Consider the following 6223-nt stretch of genomic DNA (forward strand, 5'->3'; position numbering starts at 1 on the left):
TTATAACGCTAGCTATTCAGGAGGCTGAGATCTGAGGATTGTGTTTCAAAGCCAGCTCGCGCAGGACAGACTGTGAGACTCTTATCTCTAATAAACCACTAGTAAACTGGAAGTGGCACTGTGGTCCAAGTGGTAGAGCACTCGGCTTGAGTGCTAGAGCGCTCGCCTTGAGTGGAAGAGCACAGGGACAGCACCCAAGCCCAGAGTTCAAACCCCATGACCAACAACAACAAAAAAGAAAATAAGTAACTGTAATATGAAAACTCCAAGTTCATAATCAATTTATACCTCCCTGGTGAAAGGAACTGCTAAACTATAACATTCTTGATTTCTAGCTCAAAATAGTAGAAATCATATTTTATCCCTTCACTCAACACTGCACTGCCTGGGGACCCCAACTCTCGTTAACACAGTCTTACTGAAAGAATGACCTTCCCAATTCTTGATGGAAACAGACTGCAGGTCTTTAGAGCAATCGTTTCCACATTGTAGCTCACCTCAATTGTTTACCATTAGAAATATTTTGATTCCTTTTATACACAACATTTTGAGAGAAATGTACTAATTTAAAATGTTATTAAAGAAAGACATATAAAAATCACTTTTGACGCCAGCTTAATATTGACCTTTCATATACCCCAAAATGCAGTCTTACCTATTATTAATATTAGGAACGAGAGGTTGAAAATCATAGACACCAAGACCTAAGTATGAATTAAAGACTCTCCAACTTGTGAAAACAATTGTTTTAAAAAGACATGAATACTACTGCATTTTTAATTCCCTATGATAATGATAATGATTCCCTATGATAATGATAATGATAAACTATTAACACTTAAAAATAACTCATTTTTTTGGGATTAGGACACAAAACACAAGGTTAGTCCTAATTATTTTAAAAGTCCATTATTTATGCTAAAAGTTCACTCATAACTATAAAGATTCTAAAACTAACTGAAGTACAGAGGAAATAATTTAACTGCATCATCTACATTCAATGGACTGTTAATAGAAAACAAAGTTATACTAATAATTAGCTTACCCAACTCACTTACATTCTTTTATTCTATTCCATTTACTTTCATAAAAACTGGGTTTTCATAAAATAAAGCATAAAAAAACGTATATACCCACTTACATTTTCAGATCTTAACAATATTTATTTCAGAAATTTTGGCTCTACAGTCAATGAACTGAAATAATACTAAAATATTCAAAGGATTTTCAGAAATTGCAAGACTTGCTCTGGGATGTTATGTATATTGGAAAAGATATTCAAAAAGCCTTATTTGTTAAAGTAGCTATAGTTATACACAAAAGAGCCATTAGTAAAGATCCCTGTGCATGTACAAAACACCTTCAAATGCATCCACAATCTGGACATGACACATACTTTTTGTTTGTTCGTTTTTGAAAGGAATATCTAACAAGCATATCCACAATACTTATTTTCAATAAATAAGACGGGATATTCAAACGTAATATGGGTTCTCTTAATGAGAACAGATATAATATTGCAAAGAAAGTGATTTTCAACAGAAATCCGGAAAGAGTTTATCCAACTTGTGTTTCACAGGAATAACCAGAGAGTAATACCTGTTTTGTCAAGTCGGCCAAATCACTCCATCAGTGTATCTTAAAAGTATTACCAATTTAAGAGGTCAAATACGTATTTTGTACTGACAATCATCTTACAGCAATAACTTACTAACTAATTATGTCTGTATCTTCTTACCTAACATACAATAAGAGCTGAAAGCGGTCTCTTTTTCTAAATTAATATTGTAAATGCTTTGATTATGATGACGTTATTATTAAACAAATAATATTTACAGAAGTGTGGTTCCACTGAAATGACATGACAGAACACTGATAAATAAAAACATTGCAACACAGTTAGCTTTTTTCAGCCTCACCCTGTCCACATTGGCAAGCAACATTGCAACAGCACACGCACACATATACACATACATACATGTTCGCACATGTACACACACATATACATGCACGTTAAATTCAGGGTTTATTGTACAAAAAATCCAAATAAAATATTAGTGATTAGGACAAATGATAGTATGCCTTATTAAAAAATAATACATAAACCATTACCACGCATGTTACATTTTACTGCCTCTCGACATGTGAACACTTAATTTATTTTTAATTAATTAATTACCCTATTAATTAATTCATTTGTTTGTTGCTAATCCTAGGGCTTGAACTCAGGGCCTGGCTTTGTCCCAGAATTTAGTTTTTGTTTCAGTTTTCTCAAGGCTAGCATTTTACTGCTTGTACCACAGCTCCATTTCTAGCTTTTGCTGGTTACTTTCAAAGCAGAATCTAATGGACTTTTTTTTCTTGGTCTGCTTCAAACCACAATCCTCAGATTTCATCTTTCTGATTAACTACTATTAAAGACATAAGCCATCAGTGTAGCTTCTACTTTTTCCTCTATAGTTATCTAATGCCCATATTTAGATAGTAATTTTAAAATGAGAGTATAGAAGCAAGATGTACAGTGATGATACTGTCCTGTCAGAAAGTTAGTAATGTAAATTTATTCTTAAAACCATACACAAAAATACCACGATATAGTGTAAGAGAACTCACTATTGAACATATGAGCTTTAAGTGCATTCTAATAGATCCATTATTTATTGGTACCCAACATTAGTAGAATGTATGAGGCATTGGTAAAATAGAAGTCCTTTGCAAGACTACATACATTCCTTGTTTTTTCAAAGACACTTGTTTTCATCTAAAAAGTAGGCCTGTCTATTGTCTTCATGTAATTTTGATGATTGAAAGTGCTTAGTGAGAAGGCCAAAATGTCTTAGTAGTCCTTAACTATCAATTCTCATTTTTTTTCTTGGAGAATATAATGATCAAATCAACAGTTCAGAATCAGCAAGCAATACTTCAGAATCACGCTTCCAGTGCAAGTGGATCACCAGTAAGAAATCCTCAATACCAATTTCCAAAAAGTTTTGTCACAGACAAAAATCTCCCTGCCTTCTCTAGCTGCTTTACTACCTTCTTATTCCTTCATTGTACAGGAAAAGTATGATTCAACTGATTTCAGTCAAATCTGTTACTAGAATTATCAAGGATTTAGTTTATTGTCTGTAATTTGGTCAAAGTTATATCTCTATACGTAGGCTACTAAAATGTATTTACTAATTTCAAGTAAATACATAAATTCTATTTCCATCTCTTTTAAAAATAAATTTTTCTTTGCTCTATAAATTGATCAGAAGCATGGATTTTGTGGCTAGCTAGGTCATTACACATCTGTCTCTCTCTTTCTTTCTCCCTTTTTTGGTTCTCATACACAATACGATTGCTCCATAATTATCCTAATTTATTTTGCTTTTATATTTTTGGTTGCATCATTTCACTTTTTGCTCTGCCATTTCCCAAATCATTTATATAAAAGGCATTATTTCCTATTTTCTCATTCCTAGAATAAGCTACACATGTAGACATAACTGGTCCTCATTTTCAGTGTGTACATTTGAATATGGAGGAACATCTTTCTGCTGCTCTCCATCAACTCCCTACTCCCCAGTTAGAATAATTTCGAATAGTAAAATTGGAAAAAGAGAAAATAAATCATGGTGAATAAACAGATGCAGAAAATTCACCGGGTATTATTGACTAGTTCAACCAATGGGAACTAGTAGGGAAATACATGGACACCTCATTCCCACTGGCACTCAAAGTCTCTGGTTAGACAATTCTTAGGAATATGGGGAACAAGATGAAAAAGTAAGGAATGGTATCAATTGCAAGAAAAAAAATTGGAGAAGGATCCAAGCAAATCTCTTCATTGGGCTGCCAAAAACATTCAGCTTACTGCAGTGCAGAGACTTCTTTCCCAAAAGGCCACTCATGTTAATAGTAGGGATGATGATGAGTATACCCCTCTTTGAGAAGCCTACAGTGGACACTTTGGACATTGTCAGTGAGTTGGTGTCTCAAGCGGCACATGCAATACCTGTAGATGACTGCACACCGCTGCACAGTGCATATACGTGGAATAATACCAGAGTGGCTTCTTTCTTAATTCATCATGATACAGATACCAATGCCCAAACTAAAGGACTCTATTTTTAAAAATTTTTTTGGTCTGGTCGTGGGGCCTGAACTCTGGGCCTGGACGCTGTCCCTCAGCTCTTCAGCTCAGGGCTAGTGCTCTACCACTTGAGCCACAGCACCATTTCTGGCTTTTTTTTCTGCTTATGTGTTGCTGAGGAATAGAACCTAGGGCCTCATGCATGCAAGGGAAGTGCTCTACCACTGAGCCACCTTCCCAGCCCAAATATTTTTGTTTGTTTGTTTTTTGTTGGTGTTGTGGGTTTTTTTTTTTTTTTGTCGGCTGTGGGGCTTGAGCTCTGGGCTTGGGTGCTGTCCCTGTGCTCTTCAGCTCAAGGCGAGTGTTCTATTGCTTGAGCCACAGCGCCACTTCCCCAAAGTAAAGAACTCTTGACACCCTTACATCTTGCTGCTGAGAATTGAGATAGCAAAGGTACGCTGGATCACCTTCTGTTGAACCATTATATAAAACCAGGCCTGAAGAACAACATAGAAGAAACCGTATTTGATATTGCCAAAAGGATAAGTATGTATCACTACCTCTATGAAGTTGTGGAAGGCTGTACAAATTGTTCAATGAAGTCCTAATGGTCGGGTTAAGTTTCTTAAATTTCAAAAATGCAAGTCCATCTTTTGTGTCCCTATAAAATATTTTCACAATGAAATAAGAGCAATATATTTTTTTTTGGTCGGTCATGGAGCTTGAACTCAGGGCCTGGGAGCTATCCCAGATATCCCTTGTGCTCTTCAGCTCAAGGTTAGCGCTCTACCACTTGAGACACAGCTCCACTTCCAGTTTTCTAGTGGTTTATTTGAGATAAGAGTACCACAGACTTTCCTTTCCAGGCTGGCTTTTAACCATGATCCTCAGATCTCAGCCTCCTGTGTAGCTAGGATTATAGGCATGAGCCACCAGTGCCCGGCAGCACTAATATTTTCCTGTAAAAATTCATGGATTCTGCGGAATTCTTCCAAGTGAATTGCCTGCCTTGGATGTCAAAATGTATTCAATAGTTTTTGTATACATGTATAATATTTTCTTCAGAGTTTGTGATTTTTTAATCAGAAATAATTTTAATTTACCTGTTGAAATGAGTAGTACAGAAACTAAAATATTTCTGGTGCTTGTCTGAAAAAGTATATTTTAAAATATACTATATTCTATGTTTGCAAAATGTTCATAATTTATTTTATTTTCTCCTAGATATTCTTTGAATTCTACATTATTTTATAGTATATAGGTTCACTAATGTGTCCTTTCCGATTGCATTCCATATAGAAACAGTTTGCTTCCTTTTTTTTCTAGGACTTAATATTATTTTTTTTTGTGATAAAATGACAATGTTGTCTAATTTGAAAAGATTTGTAAAGTTTATGCTATGTAAACGCCTTTGTGAGGTGAAGATTTAATACACTGATGTCAAACTAAATTTAATTCTATGAATTACGTGTATTGTTACACTTGTAATTTTGTAATCAACTTTTTAATAACTGGTTTTCATTTCTTGCATCTGAAGGATGAATAATATGGAATACTTCTCACATTTTCATATTATCCTTGTGCAAGTGCCATGTTAATCTCTGTATTGTAATTTGAGTATACATGCTGCTGAAGCACGTAGTATCCTCTAAATTTAAGTAGTTAATGATGCAATCATTATACAGGCTTATATCTATGGGTGCCTACTTGTAACAAGGAAACCTTATTGTTCCTAACAATGCTATCGATCTCATTTCCCTAAAATTCTGTGAATAGTGGAAAAATTATATTGATCAGTCGGTTGCTCACATTTGCAAATTTTTTTGTCAATGACTATCTTAAGTCTTTTTATTTGGAATTTGATCATACTCTCAATTATTTATAGATAGGTCCAAAGGTGAAGGCGTTTTCAAGTACTTATTTATCCAACTGAATTAGCTTTGTGGACCTAATGGATTCAAAGTAAGCGTTGCTTAAGAGCTACTTCTAAACTTCTTCAGCTGACATTTTCCCAAATGAGGTGTTACTGGAACAAATGTCTACCTGAGCCTTTACCCTTCTTCCATGTGGGAACAGACCAACCAGAATATCTTACCCTGAAAGCATAGATTGTCTTACTAGAACAAAGCTAATCTTGGTTACAAG

The 6223-nt window shown here is 34.8% G+C and overlaps 1 pseudogene; it reads right to left on the reverse strand.

Moving 5' to 3' along the window:
- Positions 1–5619: 5619 nt before the first annotated feature.
- On the reverse strand, positions 5620–5716 carry LOC122117556 (annotated as a pseudogene).
- Between the last annotated feature and the right edge of the window lie 507 nt (positions 5717–6223).

This window comes from Dipodomys spectabilis, unplaced genomic scaffold (assembly GCF_019054845.1).
Source record: "Dipodomys spectabilis isolate Male_0828 unplaced genomic scaffold, ASM1905484v1 ptg000143l, whole genome shotgun sequence".
In the NCBI taxonomy this organism is placed as follows: Eukaryota; Metazoa; Chordata; class Mammalia; order Rodentia; family Heteromyidae; genus Dipodomys; species Dipodomys spectabilis.